The following is a 26,248-nucleotide window of genomic DNA, read 5'->3' as shown; positions in this document are numbered from 1 at the left end:
TGCTACCGCCCACTTCTCCATTTCTTCCTCTTTGAATTATTTTATGTATCTCCACACATTCAAATATTTCTTCAAAATTTAACTTTAACTTACTATATTTTCTTTCCAGTGAGTACCTTACCTATATTCCCCAACAATTAAGTCATAAGTTTCATTTGGAAAGTTTAAAGCATATGTTTTCAGATAAATCTATAGTTATAAAATGTACAGTTGATATTAAATAATTTTGAATCAGAAAAATACATTTCATTCATTGAATATTTTCAATTGCCATCAAGTCCTTGGGATATAAAGATAAATATGATTATTTTCTTTAAAAAGCTCATAATAGGAAAAATAAACATAAGAGATTGTAATTAATGCAATAAGCTGTGTACAAGTAAACAGGTATAATACCAAGGAAGATACTATGAAATCTTTACAATGTGGATGATCTGAGCCGTATCTTAAAATAAGAGTAAGAGTTTATCAGACCAAGTGAGAAAGAATACCCATGGTGAAACCAGTAATTTGTTTCCAAAGAATAACATAACTGAGCATCAGATCAATAACTGTATTATAAGTAATAATTTTCTTCCTTCAAAACGTATGCTCAAAGCAAAAGTCACCTGCAAAGGACGCTAAACATTTCAAAATATTCTTTATTCAATGAACACTTTGGAGCACTTGCTGAGTGCTGTATAAACATAGCATTAAAGCTATGTTTATATTCTAAAAATTATTAGCTTTGGAAATAGTAATTTCATTAATCTAGTAATTACAGAATTTCCATATTCACCAACTGAATTAAATCTGAATTTTATGGATTGACCAAGAAACATAAAGATGCAATATTAGAATTCTGGTGTGTGTGTGTATACACTCACAGCATATGTTATTATTATATTACTCAACCAATTAGGATGAATCGTATGAAATTGCCATTGACAGTTCTAAATGGTTCTACCCAATAGGAAAAAATTTTAATTGCATAATGTAAATATTAGCTTTGGATTCTGATAGGGTGAATTTGAATCTTGCAAAACATGCTTACAGCCTATGCAACTTTGAGCAAGTTGCAAAACCTCTCTGATCCTCCACTCATCATCTATAAAATAGAGATAGCAGAATCAACCTGAATTAGTTTTGTGTTTAGTTGCCTAAGAAAGTCCCAGCCACAGCAGTCTAACTAAATACGGGCTTTTTTTTTCTCACATAACTAAAAATACTGAGGTAGAGAAACAAAAAGTGAAGTTATTGTTGATATTAGGTCATCAAGAAGGGGAATAAATTGGGGCTTCAAGAAGAGAAATTGGAAGGCTTATAAATGGCCAGGTGGCAAAGATGGAGGCAGGTGGCAAAGATGGAGGCAGGTGGCAAAGGTTTGAGAATTTTTCAAGATATCGAATCTGCAGAATTCTGTTTAAATTAACATAGTTGCTTAATATTTTTGTTGTTTACCATGAAAGAGGTTGCTTTTGGATGAAGCTATTTTCTAATAGCTATTTAATGTCCTAAGTGATTCTTCTTGCATCTCTATTCTTAGCATCCATTGTTCCTCATGTTTTCAAAGTGTCTGCTGAATGTTCAGGCATCAGGTCAGGTTTTAGGCAAACACTGGGAAGGACAAAGGGCAAAAATCCTCTCATGAAAGACTCTGGGAAAAGATTCTCTCCCAGAGATTTCCACTTATTCCTCATTGGTCAGAATTGTGTCACATTCACAAACCTAGCTACAGGACAGATTATAAGTTTGAATATTTCACTTTCTAACCACCATAATATATAAAGATCAAAAAGAAGGAAATTGGAATAGATATTGAGTTCCCTTCAGTATCTGCCACACTGTCTTTACAAACATCTAAATATTAAATGAGGAAAAATATGTAAAAAAAATATGCTTAGTAAAGCAGCTGGAAAATACCGAGAGTGTTGTTAACAATGACCATGATGATGATGATGGTGATAATGATGTTCTAATGATAATCATTAAACAAAAGTTTAAATCTTGAACACATGTAAATAATTGTTACTACTCAAGTATGTTTAAATATATATATATGTATCAATTCAATATCTTTCTCCAGGAAATGACAATATTGGTAACAATGAAAGTACTAATTAATCAAAGTGAAATTATATGCAGTTACCTCATATCTATAACTTTGCTGGAGTTAAGGGGTGTATTTTTAGGTTGAAAAACCTCGTGTTTGATTTCTTTCCAAAGTTTATTTTCTTGGAAAGTTTGAAGACCATCTGTGAAGTTATTTTGAGATATGAATGTAAAAAACTGCTATTTTATTCATTTTGAATGCAGTAATTTTTTAAGCAGTCTGAATATTCTCAGCAAGAAATAAAAAGTGAAGAAAAAAAGTTGGCAATGTAAGAAAGTTTTTTAGAAACACCAAAAAATTTATCATAGATCAATTTGTTTGGTTCCACCTAACCTAAATGGTTCTAATGATGCTTATCAATTAAGTTTAAACTCTTCCTATCCTTTGGTTTGGTTAGCTCCTACAGGTTTCATCTTGATCCCCTGAGTGTCCTTTCTGAAGCACCTAGTTGGATACATTCAAATCTCTCTTTTAAGTTTGGAGCTGCTGGATCTTTATCATCTGACAGCGGAGGGGTGGCCATTGCAGAGGTGGAGGAAGGGCTAAGATATTCCTCTGCCTTCAAGTCATCATCTTGTAGGTCAAAGAGACACATAAATAAATAATTGCAATATAATATAATTAATGAGCAGCAGGGGCATTAACAGAATGTCATAACAACATTGAAGAGAAGGTTACTGGCTCTGCTTAGAGAATATGGAAAATAGTGAGCAAGGTCTCAAAGGATTGGTAAAACTTCCAGAGGAAGCAAAAGAAGAGGAAAGCACTTTAAGTACGTGACCAGTAAATTAAAAGGTCATGTCAATTGGTGTGGTGTGCCTGCAACAGAGGAGACATAATGGGAAGTTTAAAGATAAATAAAACAGAAAAGAATCCAGGGTTCAGTGGTAAATGTCTCAGTTTCTGTTGTAGGACCATAGGGAACCACAGAAGGCTCTGAAGTAGCAGGTGAAATGAGTCAGGTTTGTATTTTAAATTGCCAGCTCTGGTATGAGTGTGGAAATTGGATCAGCAAGGGAAAAATCTGGCTTCAGGAAGAGAAATGGAAAGGTTTATAAAAGACCAGGCTAGTGGAGTGAGGATAGGGCAGAAGGCAAAAGCTCGAGAAACATTCAAGAGGTCAAATCTATAAAATTCTGATTTAATTAACATGATTGTTTAGTTGTTATTGTTGCTGTTGTTGTTTACCACAATTTTGATGTGCTTTTGAATAAAGCTTTTTCCTACTAGCCTATATAAATATTTAAATAGTACACCCTTCTCTTAAATTAATTCTCACCTCTCCCTTTTTTATTTTTCCACTTAACTATTTCTTAACTGCACATGGAGATCCTGAGCATTCCTCATGCATCCATTTAGCCACTAATTCATTCTTAATGTCCTCTTCATTTTTCCCTCCCTCATCTTTATACACAGATTACGGCTATGTTTAGAAAGTACAGAGATAAAAGCGTATTTGAACTATGAGAGTGATTGTCTTTTCATTTTTAGTTATAGCCCCTTATAGATATTCAACCACACAATGCCAAAGTAAATCTCAATTCCATGAGTTAATGACCTTTTAGAGGTGTCACATTTCCAAAACATAGCCTATTTGATCTATTGAAAGGATTTTGTTTTAATATTAGTTCTGTGGTGAAGAATATCTGTCTTGTTAGTTGCCGCTGTATAGTTAATAACACCAGTACTTGGCTTTTTATAGTTCAACTAGCGGCTCAGATTTTTTGTAAATATCATCAAATTCCCTTGGTGTGTCCACATTAAGAAAAAAAAAAAAACATCTACTTGTCCTGCAGACAAAAGGGAAAAGAAAATTGTATACCCATCTCTTCCATAGTGTGAAGGGATGATATTATTTCTATTTTGGTTGTGAATTTCAAATTTTGCTTATCCTAACTTTATCACCACTTAATTAATTTGAAATTTTACTTCAAACATCAGTAACTCAAGTGGACCTCATCCAAACATTACTGAATCAACTAGTTGATACACTCTTAGTGCACCCTTCTAGAAAGGAAACATATCTTCAGCAAATTGGCAAAATGTTAGTTTCTTACTTACAGAGAATTTTAAACAAGAAATCTTATTTTGTTTTTGTGCAGAATAATATAATGCAAAATCATGTTGAAATTTTCAGTTCTATTATTATTGACATGGCTATCAGTCATTGTCCATAGTCTTACAGATAAATTTGATTAGAATTTTTCTACAATGAGTAACAATAAAGCCTTTATAGAAAATATTATGGCCAATATACAGATGCCAAGTTAATTTTAGCACTCCACATTTGAAATAAGAATACTGATAAAAATTTTTTAGCCTCAAATTACTTATCTAATAACACTTACATCTGGAAGTAATAATAGATTTCATGTATAATGAGAGGTGCAAAAGGATAAATATCACTTATAATTTCTTTAGTTACAAAGGCAGCTGCTCTACGTTGTGAAAAATTTAGTATGATTAAATTATTTTATATTTAATTAAAATGTCCAGATGCGTATTTCCCTTTAAGATAATGATACTGATATTGTATGTCAGTCAAATAATAACCAGTATTGTATTTTAAGTGCTAACAGTTATATTAACATTTATACAGAGAATGAATGTGACAAAAGAATAAAATTATTTAATAAAGGAGTTTAAAAAATCACTACTTGTTAAAACAAGAATCAAAATGTTATAATTTAAGCTCTTTGTCTCGCCTCTCTCTGCCTCAGTTTACCTCAATTAATCATTCTGAGGCTCTCCCTCCATCATCTGAGATATAGTAATTAGTGCTTTAACTGGTCCACAACAGCCCATAGAATGCTTAGCATAATATACATAAAGGTAGCTGTATTTTGGATCTGATTTTTGCACAAACTGTAATAGCGATTATTCTGATTTAATCTGCTATATAATAATTTTCTATAATTCACAAATGTATTCGAATTAATAAAGACTTAATAGGTAACTCATAATGAAACTTCCATGAAACAGCAAATTCTCAGTAAGTGATGTTTGTATTTTACAATTATATTCTTTGTAATATCTTCCTTACTTCACCTATCTCATTCCATAAATTCCTAAAAAAAAAATTGAAGAAAAAGAAGAAACTTTGTTTTAGTAGTCTATGTTGGGTAGGAATTTAATATTTGGCAAAACGTTGATATTGTTTACTTTGTGACTCGGGCCTTTGTGGTCATTTGTTCTGTATGTACCCATATCCACATCTATTTTAGACCATAGGGCTCCATGTGTATATTAAAAGGCATCTTATCATGCTCATACATGCTTTTTTTTTTTTCTTTCCTTTTTTTGAGACAGAGTCTGGTTCTGTCTCCCAGGCTGGAGTGCAGTGGTGTGATCTCGGCTCACTGCAACCCTCCGCCTCCCGGGTTCAAGCGATTCTCCTGCCTCAGCCTCCTGAGTAGCTGGGATTACAGGTGCGTGCCACCATGCCTGGCTAATTTTTGTGTTTTCAGTAGAGACAGGGTTTCACCATGTTGGTCAGGCTGGTCTCGAACTCCTGACCTCATGATCTGCCCTCCTCGGCCTCCCAAAGTGCTAGGATTACAGGCGTGAGCCACAGCTCCCGGCCTCATACATGATTTTCATACACGCTCATATAAAAGTCAAAAATGAGCATGTGTCCAATGTTTTGCTGGTTACCTCTCTCCTTTTTGACTTGATAGAGCTTCTCAAAGGCTTTACCCAGGCCCTTTCAGCAACACGCAGCCCCATATACGAGACTTCTTTTAGTAACTTAGCTCAGAAAAATAATCTATCAAATAAAACTTGATTAAGATCTAAACTATTTGACTTTATTGGCTTTGCGTTATTCTTTAAGATTTATTTTTAATGCCTAATAATTTTGTGGATGAGAACAGAATATTTAAGAGGTAAATTTTCTTTGAGCAGCATAAAATAAACATTCTATCCTAAGTGTAAATTAGTCATGCAGTAATTTTTTTCTTCTATCTGACTCTAGTGTCTTTGAAAAATTAGACTAGAAAACAAACATTCATGTTAGCTTGAAAGTAGGTGATGAAGTATATCAGAAACCCATCATTTGCATCACCTGAGGAATATGCCTCAGAGCAAATGTGGTTAGAACAAGGGAGTACAGAGTAAGTTTTTTACGGGGAATTTATTCCAGTTTCTTGAAAAAAAAAGACAATTTTGGGTACTTAGTAAAGGATGATTTTTTGACGTCTGTTTTGTTTTCAGATTGTTTATCATTTTCGTTTAGTAAATAATGTTTTTCCATAGATCATAAGGTGTTGGGCTCAAGATCTTTCTTAAGCTTCCATAAATAGAAACTAATAATGCAACCAGTAAGAGGACATTATGGGAGCAAAGACACAATTTATAATGACAACTCAAAATATTAAATTCCTACAATAAAGTTGGCCAAAAATTTCCAAAATTTATACAAAAAAAATCCAACTCACTGAAAAATATAAAAGAAGCTTTGAACAGATATAAAAGCATGCCATTTTATAGGATAAAAATATTTAATATTATAAAGATGTTAATTTTGCTTAAAATAAGCTATACATTTAACTAAATTCCAATAAAAATAACAGAGGAATGTTACTGAAGCCAGATAACAAGATTATGAAATTTCTTATATACAAATTAATCAAGCAAAAGCAGCTATTTTAAAAACTGAAAAAGAAGGATACTGAATAATGTTAGCATTACCAGATATAAAGACATATAAGGAAAACCAAATGATTTTCATGACAAGCATCCCAATAAAACAGATAAAAAATAAAGTGCTGAAATTAACACAAACACATCTAAAAATATGATTATTAATGCTGCATTATTTTATCAGAGAAGCAGGAATATGAATTATAAAACTAATGATTCTTTCTTTGACTCTATTTTCTTGCCAAAGAGATTTATTAAAAAGGCAAATGGCTGGGTGCGGTGGCTCACACCTGTAATCTCAGCACTTTGGGAGGTCAAAGTGGGTGGATCGCTTGAGGTCAGGAGTTTGAGACCAGCCTGGCCAACATGGTGAAACCCCATCTCTACTAAAAATACAAAAATTAGTGGAGCATGCTGGCATGTGCCTGTAATCTCAGCCACTTGGGAGGCTGAGGCAGGAGAATTGCTTGAACCTGGGAGGTGCAGGTTGCAGTGAGCTGAGATTGCGCCATTTCACTCCAGCCTAAGTGAAGAAGCCAGACTCAGTTTAAAAAAATAAATAAAAGGCAACTATCTGTCAAAAGTTATAAAACTATAAAACTAATCAAAGGTCAATTAAATTACTTTATTGAAATAAACTTCACTGCCAAGATGTGGACACAAAAGTTACTCTAACTCTAACCTAACTCATATTATACCAAGTAAACTAAGAGTCATCAAATTATTTATCCTTTTTAAAAAAAGGAGGTTGAGAGATGAAAAGAGAATTAACACTTACCAATAGTCTAATAATCTTTTGGCCTTCAAATTTTATGAGATAGATATGTTAGTCCCATTTTAGAGAATAAAGTAGCTTTCCAAAGATCGTATCATTGACACACAGTGGAGTTAGTGTCAGGAATTAGTTATCTAATTCAAATCTGTTCTTAAGTAATAATACAAACTCTAATAATATAAAAGTTAATTAAAATCGTAGTTTAAACGTTTACATACTAAGAGTCACACTCATGATGTAGAATAACAGATGTCTACAAGCCTAATTTTTCTAATGAAAAAACAAGGACAAAAAGGCTTATAGAATAAGGTACATAGCAACTGTGTGAGACATTTTTCTGAGCTGAGCAGAAGCCAGTCACAACTATTCTTGCTTATCAGTTAGTATAGCTTACAGTTTTCAAACTCTTAGAAGTTTGTAAGTGAAAACGTGTGAAACAGAAAAGAAAAATCAGGAGTTCTGATCCTTGAATAAGAAGGCAAGTTGAGAGATAAGGAAAGGAATGTCCAGGAAAAACCCACAGGTTACGTAGACTACTGCTGCCATTAACAGAGGAGAACAGCGAGGAAGGCCTCAACTGGAAGGAAGAGACTCAGGTTAAATGAGGCATATGTGTTAATTTAATAAAATTAAAACATTTAGAATCACATTAACTACTAATTGATAAGAGTCCAGGCTTTGTGGAAAAAAAAAAAAAAAGAAAGGAAAAGAGTACTGATTTGGCTAGTTTGAAGAAATCATTTAATCCCTACAGTCTGTAATTTACTCATCTGTAAAATTAATGGGTTAGTCATTTATCTAATGACCTAAGTGCCCTTCCAAAGCTGAAATTATACTCATTTTTTCTTTACATATTTTACTTTTTATAACCCATTTTTTATTTTTTAAGTAATCTGACAAATGTTTATTCTTTCTGATTTTTTATGTAATATGTATCTTGAAAAGTATATTTGAGTTTAAAATTTTAAAAGTCTGATGTGATAACCACAAGCCAGTGGCTCAGGTTTTGAGCCATCACCACTGCCTAAAACATTGAACAATGCTAGTCACGAGGGGGAAGGAAAAGGGAGCACAGTAATAAAAATTATTTTTAATGAATATAAGGATTAAATGACAGAATCATTAACTTGTTTGCCCACTACTTGGAGGGCATTGAATAGATATGCTTTCCTTCCCCACACACAACGCCATCTCCCTACAATATCAAATATCACCTTCATTAGTGCTAATTATTGCACCACCGCACTCCAGCCTGGGCAACAGGAATGAAACTCTCTCAAAAAAAAAAAAAAAAAAAAAGAACATAACCAGAAGAATATAGCAGAAAATAAAGTTATTCAAAACCCAAAGATTTCTTAGAGGGGCGAGCGTAAGCTGTAGAGATAAATAGAAAGAAAGAAGGGAAGTGACATCTGCCATTACTGTTTACCACCCTGGAAGGGCAGTGAAAGAGGAAACTATGAATCAATTATAAGTTGAAATGTTATTGGAGCTTACTTTTGAATATCTTATGAGTTGAAATGTTATTGGGACTGACTTCTGAATAACTAAAAATATTGAAAAGTTGAGGAATGGGATCAGAGATATTAACAATACCAGCTACTCAGCAGGAAGGATATTTGACAGAGCAGAGTTGGGAATATTTATTGGAAAAACAAAATCCGTCCATGTTTACACTTCAGTGAGTTCATACACAAACATACTTGCAAACAAATTATATACAAAAGTGTGTGCTTTCTTGCCTTTATGTCTTTGTATATTCATTTCCTGTTACCTAGCAGACTCCTTCCATCCACTCCTGAATTTTCCAGTCATCTTTAAAACGCAACACAAATTCCATGTTATCCTGTGAAGTCTTTCCTATTTTATGCACAGGTCTCTTATTTTTCTCTCACGGATTTTTCAGACATATTAATTACTTGTTTATATTTCTCTCCCTAAAATAGTCAGCTTCCTGACAGAGATGCTTCATTCATTATTGCAGCCCTTCTACAGAACCTGGCATATAGAAGGCATGTATGTAATAAAACGCTGTTGAATCAATTAGTTAATTTAATACAGTTTAAGAAGGTAGTTTTTAAAAAAACTTTAAAACAATATTTAACAATGGCAGTATTGGTCATTTGAGTTCTAAATGTCTACTTTTGGCTGGTCTTGGTGGCTCACGCCTGTAATCTCAGCACTTTGGGAGGCCAAGGCGGCAGATCATTTGAGGCCGGGAGTTTGAGATCAGCCTGGCCAACATGGTGAAACCCTGTCTTTACTAAAAATACAAAAATTAGTCAGGCATGGTTGTGCACACCTGTAATCCCAGCTATTCAGGAGGCTGAGACAGGAGAATCGCTTGAACCCAGGAGTCAGAGGTTGCAGTGAGCTGAGATTGTGCCACTGCACTCCAGCCTGGGTGATGGAGTGAGACTCCATCTCAAAAAAAAGAAAAACAAAACAAAACAAAAGCCTACTTTTAAGGGAACTTTTATTTGTTTTGGTTCTGAAATTGAGTTTGAGATTTGACAGATTCGGTCAAATTTCCTTATTAGTTTATTGCTGTATCCTTGATCAAGTGGCTTCCTCTGTCAGTATCTCATCTGTTTTTTCCATCTTTAAAACTGAAGTAATAAAAATTAATTTTTATGAATATTAGGAGGATTAAGTGATAGAATCATTAATTTGTTTGCACAGTACTTGGAGGGCACTGAATAAATATTTCCTTCTTCACACACCACTCCAGCGTCTTAAAACATTATCACATTCATTATTTTATAGACATCCTCAAATGTGATGCACATAAATGAGAAAACAATAAAAAATATCTAGCACTATGCTTGGCATACAGTAAGTTCTTAATACCCAGAATTTTTTTTTCCTTCTTGCTGATAAGTATAGCACTTCCTTTTATTTTGCAGAAATGGCCAATAGTGAGAAAATAAGGGCTAGGGAGGGCTGGAGAGTAGATAATGAGAATAAAATAAATGAAAATTGTAAAAAAAGTAGCCCACCAGTTGCCACTCAACTGTTATAAAATATATGTGAACCATTCTTCTGAATGCTCTGCATACACCTGTTTTTTAATTCCACAAGACAAGCAGATGAAGTCAATCAAATCTGGACTCAAATTGTTGCTCTACAACTTGAAAATTGTGTAACTGTGGGAAAGTTACTTAGTGACTTTATATCTCTATTTCTCATCACTAAAATGATAATCCACAAAATGTCAGGGTTGTTTTAAGGATTAGGTCCTCACTGTATAAAGTGCCTGCAATCTAGCATGACCTCAGTGCAAGGGGTTATTGCAGTTATTTAACTCACACACTATCACACATGGGGTCAGTGGTGACATTGACATCTACTGTCCATGCACATTGGGCTTTACTTGCCACCCCTGTTCTTCCAAGATTCCTAACACTTAGCTAATTAAACATTAACCAATTACTGTGACATACTTTGCAGGTATAATTAAGGTTATGGACCTTAAGATAAGGAAATTTTCCTGGATTACCCCGGTGTACTCTATATCATCAACTGAGCCCTTTAAAGCTGAGAAATTTTTCCAGCAAGAATCAGGAGAGAGATGCCACAGAAGAGGAAAGCAGAATAAAGATAATGAAGAAGGGGAGGTAGAAGACTCAAATTTCCATTGCTGGTGTTAAAAATGGAGGAAGGAGGCCACAAACCAGGGAATGCAGGCAGCCTCTAGAAGCTGAGAATCCCCAGGCAACAGCCAATGAGTACATTGAGACCTCAGTCCTGTAACTCCATGGAATTACACTACCAACAATCCAAGAGAACTTGAAAGGAGATTCATCCCTAGAGCCTCCAGAAAAGAATGCACCTTGCCAACACCTTGAATTTGTCCTTGAAACCCAGATCAGAGAAACAGCTGAGCTACACGGCACCTGGACTTCTGAGCTACAGAGCTGTGAAATAACAAACGGGAATTTTATGAAACTGTTAATTGTAGCAACAATGTTTAATAGCAGTTACAGCAATGAATATACCCAATATGGAGAGGATTCAAACGATTATTGAGAACAGGAAGCATTTGAATCCACTGAGAATGCAGGAGTAATGTTTGTCTAATTCTTAATGTACCTGTTTTCCATGTATAGTTAATGTTTTCAAAATGATGTGCAGATCGCCCTCTTGATGATAACAATAAGGTCAAAAAATGTAATCATATGGTATCCTTTCTTCATTTTCACGAGAGCATACTAACATAGCAAAAGAAATATCTCTAAATAGGCCTACTGTTACATTTAATTTTTAATATGATTTGATATCCCAGCAGAAAAATCTTACAACATCCCAGGGTTTTCAAGAAGCAGAAGGGAATTTTTACAGCTATATTTGATGGACATATTCAGTCACATTATTAGGAAGCAGACTTTGGTATCTGCAAACAACAGGCACAGAAATTCTTATGTGTACTGAACAAGAAAAATTAACACAAATGTTCCTGACAGCTGAAACTGAGCTATTAAAAACTGTGGGAATGCTCTCAGCAGAGATGCTACCAAAATAGAAAGCAATCTTTAATTGAAGAATGACAATTTGTAAGAAGCCTCTCTGTTTCCCAGCCCCCCTCCAGTGGCCTGATTTTTATTTTGTATTGTAGATAGCAATTATTTTCTCTCTGATCTTCCTAAGTATTGATTTTAAATAAATATTCTACAGGATTTTTTGATAGTTTGCTGCCTTTTTGTTTGGAAAAAAAAAATTTCATTGATGTTCTTATTCATCAAGCTACAAAAAAAGAGCTTTTAAATTATAACCCCTAAAGTCTCAAAAAGCTCAAGTCAGGAAACTAAAGGTACCAAGTCTCTGACTTAAACTGACATTCCTGGAGGCAGTTCAGATATGAAAGTGGAAATATGCCTAGCTCTCATTCATTCATCAATCCAACAAATGATTATTGAGCAACTACTATTTTTTTGGAACTGTGTTAGGTACTGGGAACACAAGTGGGAACATAGTTGACACAGTTATTTCACCCTACAGGGGAAGATATGTGATGAGACAAGTGTAATGAGAGCTACAGAGATGTACACGAAGTCAAGACAGAAGCCACGGGGAATACAGGTTGAGTCTACAATTAAAGAAAGAAGCAAAATAAAGGTTAATTCCAGAGAGCAGGATAAAGAGGTAAAAACCTGGGGGAAAGCAAAGACCCTAACAGTAGGTGGTGCAAGATTAACAAGGAGTTTCCTGGTGAGAGTCCCAGAGGTTCTAGAATTTCTACTCAACATGTTATAAAGAACTTTAGACCTCTCATCTGGGTGAAGAGGGAGATATTACTGGCATAAGAACATGTAGAGAAATACCAATAAGCCTGAAAGAGATCATTGCAAATGGCTAAGTGAAGAGAAGTTATTCCCAAATCAATTCAACTTATCTTTTCAGGAGTAATACTGGGTCACATCAGAAAAGACACTTTTCTGATCTCCCCATGCCCAATGGGGCCATTGAAAACAAGCAGTGAAAAATTTTTTGTCCCCAAATACTTCCTCTCCTTCAGAAAGCCAGTGTTCAGTATCCCTAATCATAAATGAAATGCTCCAAAAGGGAGTGTTCTAAGCCATGTTTAGCTTACACTAGCAGGGTTTAGTTGACAGTAATTTGAGAATATAGCCTAAGTTCAGGAAAATGGAAGCTGAGGCAATGAGATGTTAGGTTAGGAGGAAGAAAGAGACTGGATGTCTGGATGAAAACCTTCTCCTTTTTTCTTTTTCTTTTTTTTTTTTTTTTTTTGGAGAGAGAGTTTCACTCTTGTCACCCAGGCTGGACTGCAATGGCACGATCTCGGCTCACTGCAACCTCAGCCTCTCAGGTTCAAGTGATTCTCCTGCCTCAGCCTTCCAAGTAGCTGGAACTACAGGCGCACGCTACCAGGCCTGGCTAATTTTTTTGTATTTTTAGTAGAGATGGGGTTTCACTATGTTGGCCAAGCTGCTCTCGAACTCCTGACCTCACGTGATCCACCTGCCTCGGCCTCCCAAAGTGTTGGGATTACAGGCCTGAGTTACCGCGCCCAGCCAGATGAAAACATTCTTAATCTCCTTCCCAATTCTTCCTAGGCTGACGACCCTATATAGCATCAGTGAAGGACAGAATTTGTGAGGGTCATGTTCACTAGTAATAAAGCAAAGAACCACCTGCATCAGAAACCATCCATCACCTCCCCTCATGGGAGTGCAGTGAAGCAGGTGTAACTACCATCCAACACATCTAATTGCAGCATTTTTGAGTCCACCAAAGAAGGAGACTTTGTGGTGGACTGAGCCTGTGGAAGAAAGTGGTGGGGATTCTTTGTAACTATTTTTAGACTTAAAGCAAATTTCCGGTAGCTAAAGGATGACAATCTAAATGTAATTCAGAAGGTCTCCAAGATTACCCTGGATTTGACGAGGAGGAATTGACTAGGAGGAATTACAGAACTCAGAAAGCCATTATATTCACCAACAGTTTATTACAGTGAAAAGATACAGGTTAAAATCAACAAAGGGAAGAGCTGCCAAGAGCAGGGTCCATGAGAGACCAAGTGTGGTGCTTGATGGTGCTTCCACTTGTCCTTTCCTGGTAAAGTCATGCTGAACTCGTCCTCACAAGGCTTCTGGACAGAATTCTGGACAACAAGAATTCTGGACAGAAGTATAGGTAAAATTAAGCATTAATCAGGCTGCACTTTGACCCACTTCCTTGTAACCAAAAGTCACTAGACAACATTTGCATCCCTACTGTTCCAATAGATAGGATTTCTGATGTTAGAATCATAAGGCTTTTGTTTTGGTTAAGAATTGCTTAAGATGTTTTTCAGATCCTGAATTCCAACAAAACAACTGAGGCCAACCAGTTTGAAGACCCCCAGAGAGGAACAGAATCAACATAGGAATACAGTTTCTTCTGCTCTCTGACCTATCACTTCACCCTGTACTCTTCACATGTCAGCCCACTCCAAAACCCTTAAAACCTCTAGTCCCAAACTCTACAGGGAGATGGATTTGAGATTTCCTCCCATCCTCTCATTCAGCAGTCCTACAATTAAACCCCTTTATCTGATGCAACCCTGTCTCAGTGTATCGACTTGCTGAGTATTGATAAATGGACTTATGGTTACAACGCAGATAGCAATGGTTTTTCTTAACAGCACGCATGCAGTATTGCCAAACAGGGAAACTCACCCAAATCTCGGTGTTCAGAGTTTTATTATGGCTTGGCCACATAAACATCACTAACCACCTGCCTGGCTGACCTATCCCCAGCCCCTCAAGTATCAAGTTAATACCGCATGGCCCAAGTTCTCCACCATAAGTCATCAAGTATCTGGAATGGCCCAAGGCCCCTGGTAAACAGACACTTTTATCAAGCAGGACGTTCCAAGGGCTTAAAGTTTATCTCCCAGAAGCTAGTTAAGGGCCGAATGAGTCTCTGGGCAAGGTTAATTTTTTACTGCATATTGAGCAAGTGAACTCCCTGCATTCACAAACTCTGTAATCCTTTTCTTTAATTTTAATAAACTTAAGCTTGTTTATAGCATTAAGCGATTTAATGAGTCTTAAAGCTTTAAGTATTTTTAAAGGATATTCCGTTACTTTTAATCTCAATTAAAATGTAATTAACACATTTTATTCCAAATGTAAAAGTATCACATGGCTTTCCAAAGAGTTTCACAAATTCATAGGACTGAGATCTGGTCATAAACCACATAGGCTTTATTCTGGAAAGATCTTGGTAGGCCCAGTCTTTGGTTACATTTTCTAAGTGACCAATGCCTTCGAATTATTTATGATAAACCAGTAGACCAAAGGAAAAGCTGGAAAGGGAAACTGAAGGCTCTGTTGAATGCTTTGCTAAAGGGAAGCTACTACAGAGTGAACCATACACGTCTTCCAAAATCATAACATCGATGGTCAAGCAGAACATGGAAACAGCAGTTCCAGCCCAACTTTACATGTATCAAAATCAAGAGAGAGTGTTTGCCTTATAAGTTAGCCTCAGAGGAAAAAACAGAGCTATAAACATTAGCAGGCTTAGTACATATCTATATTATTAAGCTCTTCAAGAAACTGAAAAAATGACTAGTGACTATATTTTTAAACCAAATCAAAGGGAGCCCTCAAGTTTAGGACAAACTGTTGCTTAAATGCCTGTCTTCTCAGCCACCGCCCCCATACATATGCTGAACACATTATACCATCAACAGAGAATTTTAAAATATAAAAAGCTACATTGATTTTGTATAATGAACATCAAGAAGTCCAAATTAAAAATGGAACTTCCCTAAAAAAAGGGCATGTCATTTTAAAGACATTTCATTTTTTTAAAAGACAAGAGCAGTACATGTAATTTCCCAAAAATGGAAAATATGAAAAAAGTGAAAGTATTATAGCCTGGATATTAAAAATCAGCAATTCCAATATATACTAGGACTTCCAAACAAACTACCAGTCAATTTTAAGTTTCCAAAAGATGATTATGATTTGAGTAATAACTGAAATAATTGCTTATGTTTTCAAAAAATAAGTCCCTTTAACATTTTTTATGAAAGACTATTATGACCAGATCAAACTAACTCTCTTGCTTACCAAAATGTGGCGACTTGTAGATAGGAAGAAGTAACAGAACTGATATATCTTGCCTCAGTCAATTTTTTTTTTTTTTACTATTGCCCATATAACTGTCCAATAACAATTTGGGAAATAGGGTTTAGCTCATAAAACTGATGTATTGGGATACAGTACGGGGGAGAATTAATCCAAAAGTGGTTTTCTATAGTTGATTGCTAACTTGAAATGGGGATTTTGAGTTGATCCTACTGGAGTGTTTCCATCTTCATTTGGAAAAAGGAACACTTGCTATGGTAACTGTGCCCTTGTGGCATACACTGTCAGTGGCCTGATCAATATCTCATCCCCACGTCTTCTCAGTTTCTTTTGGGATGGAACTATGCCCACTTTACAACTTCCCTTGTAACTAGTGGCAACCATTTAACCCAGTTCTCCTGGCCAAGCAGATGTAAGGGGAGGTCTGAAAAGCTTCCCAGAATATCTTTTGCATTCTTGGTAAAATGAATAATGTGCCTGGTATCACCCCCTCTTTACCAATTCTTCCTGCTTTGAACACTAAAATGATTCCTGGAGTTGCTGCAGCCATCTTGAGAATATGATATGATAGGAATGAAAATGAAAACAGAGATAATAAAACAGGATATGATAAAGCTGATGTCATCTATGGTTTGTGTTAGTGAGGCTATTTATCAGTTGAATATGCTGCTGTAACCAACAACCTCAAAACCCCAGTGGTCAGTGAAGGCTGTCTTCCATTAGACTGTCATGTGATATATCACCAATCATCATGGCAGAGGGAAGGGAGCTTGGCAGAAACGCTAACTCTCCAAGGCTTCTGCCCAGAAATGCCACACATGCTCACATTCCATTGGCCAAAGCAACTATAGCTACACCTAACTTTAAGGAAGAAAGAAGCATAAATCTATCACATAGAATTGTATTATTCTATCAATTTTCCAAGAAGGAAGGAAATCAAAACACTGATTAAGAGCTTTGATAAACAGTTCAACTTTTTCTTACATGAGAGAAAAATAAACTACTATCTGTTTAGCCACTTAGAGTTGAATTTTCTACCACTTTTAACCAAAATTGTTCTTAGCCAACAAAGTAGAATTATTCTAAAATTGCATATGTAAAATTACATAGAGAAATAGGATTATAGTTCTACTCAGCAATATTCTGAATTCTTTTTAATTTTATAATTGGTCTTCCAAATGCTCCCTCCTTAAGGATAATGGATTCATTGCAAGATTCAGAAATTGATTTATTTTGATCCTAGGTTGGAAATCAAAACAGAAATCAAAGGAGCTTTGACTGTAGCTCTGTGCCTCAGTGAAAATACTCTGCAAATCAACTCTCCTGGAAATATCAGCAACCAATAATTAATTTAATCCCTACAGTTGGAAAAGGCTATTACTGTGTCATTCTCTTTCAAGACATATTTTGGTTACTAAGAATAATACTACCAGTTTAGAGAGTATAAAATGTGTCCAAAATTGTACTAAGCATTTCATATACAATTAGGTTACTTAAACCTCACAAGGATCCCATGGAGTATACACTGTTATTCACATAAAATACATGAAGAAATTGAGGTTTATTAAGATTAAGTGACTTACTCAAGGTCACTGAGCTAATGAATAGTACATTCATGATTGAATCACAAATCTAACTATACAGCTCAAGCACCTGCAAGGCTGTCCTATTTCTACATTCTGAAAAGATTTTCAAAGTCACCAATGCCTTTTTAGAGCATTGGATCTTCCTTGCACTGTCTCAAGTTCATATTTTAATTCACCCTTTAAATTCTTGTTTCCTCACTCCAATTTCTGTACTCTTAAACCTATACTCTACTACTTCTCTTGTACTTACTGAAATAAAATTAACTTCACAGTGAAAAACATCTAAGCTATTCAGTGGAAGAGGAGGGAACGACGTGAAAGGCAGAGTAAGTCACAAGTCGAACATAAGCAAACAACACAAGGATGTCATCTTAAGACTTAGATGTAGAGGATTAGAAAATATTCGGGCAATGAATAATAGTTCAGAAAAACCACTACTCTGTATGCTGTGTAGTCTTCATATTCTACTATCACTTATTGAAACAGCCTTGTAGACCTGCATTCATTCATCCATCCATCTTATAACATTTATTACATTTAGTAATTGTAATATGTGAGGTGCACTGTCTACAAAAATATGAAGACATGGTGCCCTCCCTCAAGAAGAGTTACATCCTGTAAGGAAAACACATTCAAATGGTGATATGTATTATAAAGGCAGCATCTTCAATGGCACAGGGTGGGAAAGGTTCAAGTCCCAGGGAAATCCTTATAGTAGCCAGAGACATTTTTATGAAATGCAAATCGTATCATATTTCTTCTCTTCTTAAATCCCTTCGATGATATTTTAATGAAATTTTACTAAAATCCAAACTTCTTACCTTGACTTAAAGAGATCTACAAATTCTAGTCCTACCTATATTTCTTCTTCTCTTCACTCTCTCTTCTATTCACTAGACTTTAACCATATAGCCTTCTCCCTCCCTTTAGAACACACAAAACTGATTTGTAGCTCTAGATTTTTTGCATTTTTATTATCTTCACCTGCAGCATACTGTCCCCAGATTCTTGCATAGGTTTTTCACTTTCATCCTTTAAACTGCAGGTCAAATGTAATTTCCAGGGACAGGATTTCACTCAGCCCTTCCTCTACTCTACTTATCTTATTGCCTTGCTTTATTATCTTTATCACCCTTGCCACTAACAGAAATCATCACATTCATATCTTTACATGTTTGTTATTTGCCTCCTCCAAGTCAAATACAACCTGCATGAGGCCTGGAAACTTCTCTGCTTCCCCAATGTCTAAAAGCTTACCTGATACATAATCTCGCTCAACAAACTTTTAATGAATAAATTAATTAATAAGCAAGTTAGTAGCCTCTATACGTTTGGTCTGGACATGGAAAAAGAATGATGAAATATCAGATTGGACAGAAATTCAAGTCACATAATGTAAGAAGCATTTTTATGCCACAAGATTTTGACAATTCTTGGGTGCTACTTCAAATCCTAATAGCCCCATCTCTAACTCCAGCCACTAATGTGGAAATCATTTCCATGCATACTTTGGGCAGGAGCATTCTTACAGGATGTTGCCTTCCCATGTCCCATACTTCTTACTTCCTGTCCAGGACATTCTCTGATAATATGCTAGAGACACCTGTAGGATCACACGTGGCAATTATGCATGTACAAGCCGGATGGGTAGGACCATTGAAACCCACAGAGCTCCTCTTCACCAGGAAGGAAAAGGAACTGAAGAACAAATACTTCCCTTTTTAGTCTCCAGCAGGGAGTTCTTCAATACATTTGAGAATCTGAGAACCTAAGATTCCTCAAAAGGTTCCTGCTCCCTGGATCACTTCCCAAATAAATCATGTGCATGAAGATCTTGGTCTTAAGCTCTGCTTTCCTAAGACAGCATGCCTAAAATAGCATGCCTAGGAGTCTAAATTTTCTTCCTGTAAACAATTAGAAATCTTTGAAGACTTTTGAGCAGGAAAGTAACAATCATTTTTGCAAGAAGAGTCATTTTTATGATAGTGTGAAGGATGAATTACAGAAGTCAAGGCTGATGTTTTGATGACTAATCAGAAGATAAATTCAGTAAACTAGGCAACAATAAGTGCTGAAACTCCAATGATGAAAGTGGATATGGAAAAAAAGAGAAAATAAAGATTGTGAAATAAATGGGAAAAAAATTGTGTAAGGACTGTGAAGTAGAGGAGGTAAGCATTAGTAATCACATGACTTAGGTGATTTGCTAATGATAGGTTGTTTGCTTCTGTCAGTATGCTGTACCATATTGAGTATACTACTCCTCAAAGAGTAGTGACATGATGAAATCCAATATGCTTTCCAAGAACTTTCATAAAATTAGCACACATTTTTCTGGCAAGCTTTAAACATAGATCTTATGAAGATGAACCGAGACCTCTAGAAAATTCTTTCAGGTTTGAGACTCAATAATAAGATAGTGCTTTTAGCAATTTTTATTTTCCCTGTTAAGTAATTTTTTAATTAGTTTACTTTTTTAGTGTCATATATTATATAAAAATGTATTTTCTAAGTTTATTTCACTTGTGGAGAAACTGGAGAGTAATAGAGTGCCACGTTTTAAAAACACAACACTATACATGTGGCTGACATGTGAAAGTCAGGGTTACAAGCTCAAAGTGTCTGACTTTCAAATACCTCCCAATCAGTAAAGACATGATAAATGTACAAAGGAAGCCCATTATAATGGTGGTTTGGATCACTGGGCAAGAGAAGAAGAAAGATGACAGAAGAACACAGGCTCACAAGTAACTATTGCTCATTAATTCTGACTGAGATCAATAAGTGATGTTCCTTCCGTTCACCCACAGCAAGCATGGGTACATTTGAGATAAATGAAAGCCTCTTCTGCTTAATGTAACAGAAAAAATATATATATTAAATGGAATTTTTAATGTGAATAAATGCTGACAATTTCTTGTTAATAATTTCATTTCATTTTGGCAGGAACAGCCAAATCTCAAAATAATATTGAAAAGTCTGACAAGAGAACTCGATTATAAAATATGGAAAAATGGAAAGAAATATTTAGTGCTGGACATAGCACAGTGTTAGCTGACCTTTACATTCCTTGATTATATTGAATTAATAGCCTCTGTGCTAATGGTAATTACATAAAATGGCATAGTGAAAAGGCCATTGTGTTACATAAAATCTCCATGGAAGTAGAAATCCACTAGTTTATCTTTATTTAATGCTGTAAGGGCATTAATTTGTCACTGTAAACACATTTTCATTCAATTAGCCCTGACTTTATTTGTGTGGATAAATCTCTATCCCAAGATATTTATTTTTCTGTTACTGACACAAGTCCCTCTGCTCATTGCCAGACTCTTGATCTTTACGGAAGGATAACCACTCCTGACACATATACCACAACCAAACATAAGCCAGCATGCTTATATCTGGACCAAAGGTGTGGAAACTATGGTTTTGGGCCAAATCTAATGTCTGTTCTTGTAAAGTTTTATTGGAACAAAGCCATGCCCATTGTTTGTGTATTGTCTATGGCTATTTTCACACTACAATGGCAGAGTTGAGTGGTTGTGACAGACAGCATATGGCCCACAAAATTTAAATTATTTATCTTCTGGCCCTTTACAGAAAGTTTGAATACCCTTAATCTTCCCTAATCACTTGAAAATCAACATTGATCACCCTAACATGTAATCAGCAAAGTCGCTACCAAGATGGTAGCAGGATTATGACAACATACAAAATGCTGTTCTCTTTAATCCTAAAACTCTTTAAATTTTCCAATTTGAACATGGGTAAGAGATACCTATTCTTAAGCAGCAGGCACTCAGAACCACCAAGGTCTAAAGCATCTTTGTGGGAAAATGGTCATCTTTATTCCCCCAAATGTTTTTACTTTTCTCGTCATACTGTACCTACTTTTCTGCTCATCCTTCCACCAGCAGTATCATTTAGGATAGGGCATACTATGAGAAAAACAACAATTTTTGTCAGATTATGGATTTTTAAAACATCTAGCTGCTCATGTGAAAACTAAATAGTTCAACCTGTCCAAAGGAAACACAGTTCCATAAAATCAACTGTACCTCCTCTACAGAGAAAATACAATTAAACTACTATGGAAATAACTGCAAGTAGCTAAAGAATGGTAAAAATCTTTGGAGAACAAATTTGAGGATCAACCTTTGCAAGAAACTGTACATCCCTACAGAGTCTCCTAGGAAGAAACTAATCTTGCTCACTACAGTCATAGCTAGGAGAAAGGACAGACCTCACTTCCAACAGCACGGGGGAAAACTATCTAATATCACAGTGAATTTAAATAGGGCTGGTGTAGAACTGGGAATATGTTTTAACCAATTCTCCAGGTTCTAATGGGAATGGCTATTGAACCACACTCTACAAAACACAATGTTAATCACATCTCAGCCTTTTGGCTAAGATCAAGTGTAGTATCTCTTCTTATCAGTTTAAAACACAATGTTTATTTTCTCCACTGGTATTATACATTCATACAACCTATCTTGCAATAATCATTTTAAAATGATAAAATAATATACATTTATGGTAAAAGAATAAAATTCCATTTTAACAGCTTTGGTAAACTAAATAATTTTTTGTAAAGATAAGATATTTTAATGACTAAGAAATCTTAAAACCTTAGTAGGCTCTAAGATTGCAAATCTCTTCTATCATTTTGCCATTTGTCTATTAACTTCTTCCCTTTTTGAAAGAAATGTTTTATTTGAATGGAATTAAATTCATAAATTTCTTTGCCTTATGGGTTATGCTTTGAAAATTTAAGATTTTTATTAGAGAGGAGACTTTTTCATGAATGGTTATTGTTTTACCTGTCATAGTGAGGTTTAATTTAACTAGAGATCACATTGTACTCAGTAGGAATGAAGTTTTATTATTTTTCCATAGAGTTGGACAGCCTTATTTTGTTTTTTACAACACATCTATTTCCCATTGACTTAGGGGTCATTCTTAGGTATGTTTGTATATCTCCACAAATTACCTTCATACAGAGGTCTGTCTCTGTTGTTCTCTAATCTTTTGCATTGATCTGTTCTGTTCTTGCACTAATCCACACTGCTTTTATTACTGTCTTTGTAATATTTTAATTTATATATTTTTATTTATTTGTATGTAATATATAATTTGTGAAGAATGTATATTTATACAATACTAAGTAATCCATCCAAGATCATGAAATGTCTTTCTATATATTCACTTTCATCATAAGGATCCTATGATTTTGGTTAAGTCCAAAATATTTTTTTGATTTCTATTGATTTTATAAATTACAAAAACAGATAAAGGAGATAGAAAAAGGAAAAATATAGACTCACTTATGAACCTAGGTGCATCATAAAATTATAGCTAATCATGAAAATATGGAAAAGGTGATGGGATATGAGTCCCTTGAATAGTCTATGTAATAGAGCAAATGTGATAGAATGTCACTTCTGTGAACAATCAGGACTGTTAAGAAGGTTTTGCAAGTTTACCAGTGCCAACCTGAAATAATTGAAAGGATCAGAATCCGTATTAAAAGAGTTTATTCAAGTGTAAAGCTAAGAATAGCCATTCAGGTAACACACTCCAAAAGAATGGGATCAGTACTCCAAAGCTAAAAGTGAAGGTCCACTTATATAGGTAGAAAACAATGAAATTTTGTAGGATTGTAACATTTTCTATACAAGGCTAGTTTACGAATTATAGTAATGTAGCTGCAGTTTGTCTTCTTTTTCATACATCTTGCTTTATTTTTCTTTCTAATTCAAAAGAGTGTATTTAACATTCCCTCTTAAACAATGTGATACTCATGAAGTCTTTGTGGGAGAGAGGAAAGAGAGAAGATAATTTGTAATTAAGACCAATAGGTAAGAGAGAAGTATTCCCCAGCACCTCTCAGTCATTTACAATATTTTATAAAACAATGTAAGTAAAAATGCTAACATATAATCAGAAAAACAAATGTTACAGCTGCCTAGGTTATAGCTGCCTGTTTATGTGACTCAGGTTTCATAATTACATTCCCTTAAGGCTCAAAATATTTTAAAGTCCCAACAGCTTAGATTGTGAATTACTTATTTTCACGTATGGAATTCAAGCTGTAACAATCATTAGAGGAAATGTGCAGAAAAATTGAAAGAAGACCAAAGAGTATCCGTAGAGGGAGCCACATTTAAGGGAAAAAAGAAAGAGGCATAATCTAAAATAATATAAAAATAGAAACATGAAAGCTATTATAATAAAAATTATGAGCCCTTCAGGCTTCCAAAATGAGAAGGTTATTAATGATGTCAAAGCTGTGGGAATTGGAAAGAGGGTCTAGTGAAATCAGAAGACTAGTGTGTGATTCCACTACTTAAACTTATTCTTCATTTTTTAAAGATGTAAAATAGTACTTCATTGTAAACTATATTATTATTTGTGTTTATATGATTTAACAGAAAATAGTTCCTAAAATCGGTGAAATTTTAAAATCTGACTAGGATCTAATTCTAAACTTTCCTAAACTTTTGTTTTATCTTATAAAACAAAAAAAAAATGTTTAGAGGACATTTATCTTTTTGGATAGCTTTAGTGTATTCTAGGATTTTTTGGTATATTTATTATTTACTGTTGTATTCACTTTTATTTTTCCTTTTAATTTTTTTCACTTTTGACTTGACCCTACTAATTGGAGTAAAAGAAAATTTGTGCTTTTTGTTCCATAATTCTTCAATTAATTTCTTTTTCTTATTTTGAAGACACACCACAGGAAGTTAGGTATATACATATGGACTGATATATTGTGTTATCATTCTAACCAAAAACACCAGTATAATTGTTATGAAAATGTGATTATTTTATAGATTTGGCTTCAAAGCCTAAAAACCGATTTGGGTAATACTTTTTCTTGAGAGACACAAAACACAAATTTTTCTATTATCTACCAATTTTATCCATTCAAATGACCATTGTATTTTCCTAAGAGACTTAGTTTTGTGCTAATAAAGATAGTATCAAACACTCACATTTATTGACATTTAAATGCCACCATGTTGAGTGAAATCTAGACGTAGCCTATTGGTATAAAAATGTCAATCTGGCCAGACGCGGTGGCTCACGCTTGTAATCCCAGCACTTTGGGAGGCCGAGGCGGGCGGATCACGAGGTCCGGAGATCAAGACCACAGTGAAACCCCGTCTCTACTAAAAATACAAAAAAATTAGCTGGGCGTGGTGGCGGGCGCCTGTAGCCCCAGCTACTCGGAGAGGCTGAGGCAGGAGAATGGCGTGAACCCGGGAGGTGGAGCTTGCAGTGAGCGGAGATTGCGCCACTGCACTCCAGCCTGGGTGACAGAGCGAGACTCTGTCTCAAAAAAAAAAAAAAAAAATGTCAATCCATTGTATCACCCAAGGACAGTCTTGAAAGAGAATGCTTTATAAAGTATTTATTCTTTATTGATTTTGAATGAACAAACAAAAAATGAAAGCATACTTTTAAAAGTCACACTTAAATTTTTAAAATTGCAGCTAACATTTGGGCTTTCTGAACAATCCCTGAATAATATTTAAGAACCTAGACTAAAGCCAGACTCTCTGGTTTGTTGGTTCCTTGACTTACTCTTTATGAAGTCCTGAGCAGGCTGCCCCACACTGCTGAGCACTTATTATGTGCAAGCACTGTTCTATTTTCCATTAATTAGCCCAATTTACAGATGAGACAGTGGTGGCACTGGAAGGTGAACCAATTTGTCCAAGGATATTCAGCTAAGTAAATGCAGAGCTGGAATTCCAACCAAGGCCACCTGACCCGCGAGCCCAAGCTCTGTTTAAACTCCATTCTATAACTTTCATTTTAGTATTTTGGCTACAATGATTGTTTAGAAATGAGAAACTGTACTTTTTTTAATTTAACAGCTAATTTTCCTTAATTAAACCGAGATAGGTCTTCTGGTGTGACAAAGCCCTCTCTATAGCAGGTATTTATACTCTTGTACCCTAATAGCCTTACTAGGAGAAAGCCTTTCTGGAGAAAGTGCTGTACTTTGCTATCAAATTAAACCATTAACTCTTATTTCAACAGACTCTCAAACCTGCAAGGCAATATTCTGCTAATCTGTTGATGATCTGCCACAATTGGCAAGAGTTATTTCAAAATTTTTCTCCTCTCATGAAACCTCCAAGTGTACCCCACACTCATGGCCCAGAAGATGAGGCACTAACTTGAGACTATCTGATGGAATCTTTTCATCTTCTTGATTCAAAACATTGAGACCTGTGTACATAAGAATCTACACACATGCTATCTTCCTTCCTTCCTTCCTAAAAGAAGTGAATACCATTTCCTCCTCTTAAGGCCTATCCCTCCATTAGCATTCTAGAGCCTACTCTACTGCATTTACTCAAAACCTGCACGCTGAGTATGTCTTTGCCATCATGTATTCTTTTTTTCTTTTTTTTCTTTGAGACAGAGTCTCACTCTGTCATCCAGGCTGGAGGGTAGTGGCGTGATCTTGGCTCACTGCAACCTCTGCCTCCTGCGTTCAAGTGATTCTCCTGCCTAAGCCTCCTGAGTAGTT

The 26,248-nt window shown here is 35.2% G+C and overlaps 1 pseudogene; it reads left to right on the top strand.

Annotated features, from left to right (window-relative positions):
• Positions 1-22,086: 22,086 nt before the first annotated feature.
• Positions 22,087-22,192, top strand: LOC116814052 (U2 spliceosomal RNA; annotated as a pseudogene).
• Positions 22,193-26,248: the final 4,056 nt, after the last annotated feature.

The sequence above is a fragment of the Hylobates moloch genome, unplaced genomic scaffold, assembly GCF_009828535.3.
Source record: "Hylobates moloch isolate HMO894 unplaced genomic scaffold, HMol_V3 SCAFFOLD_9, whole genome shotgun sequence".
Lineage (NCBI taxonomy): Eukaryota > Metazoa > Chordata > Mammalia > Primates > Hylobatidae > Hylobates > Hylobates moloch.
The sequence above is the reverse complement of the archived record's forward strand: the minus strand, read 5'-3'. Positions and strand labels throughout refer to the sequence as shown.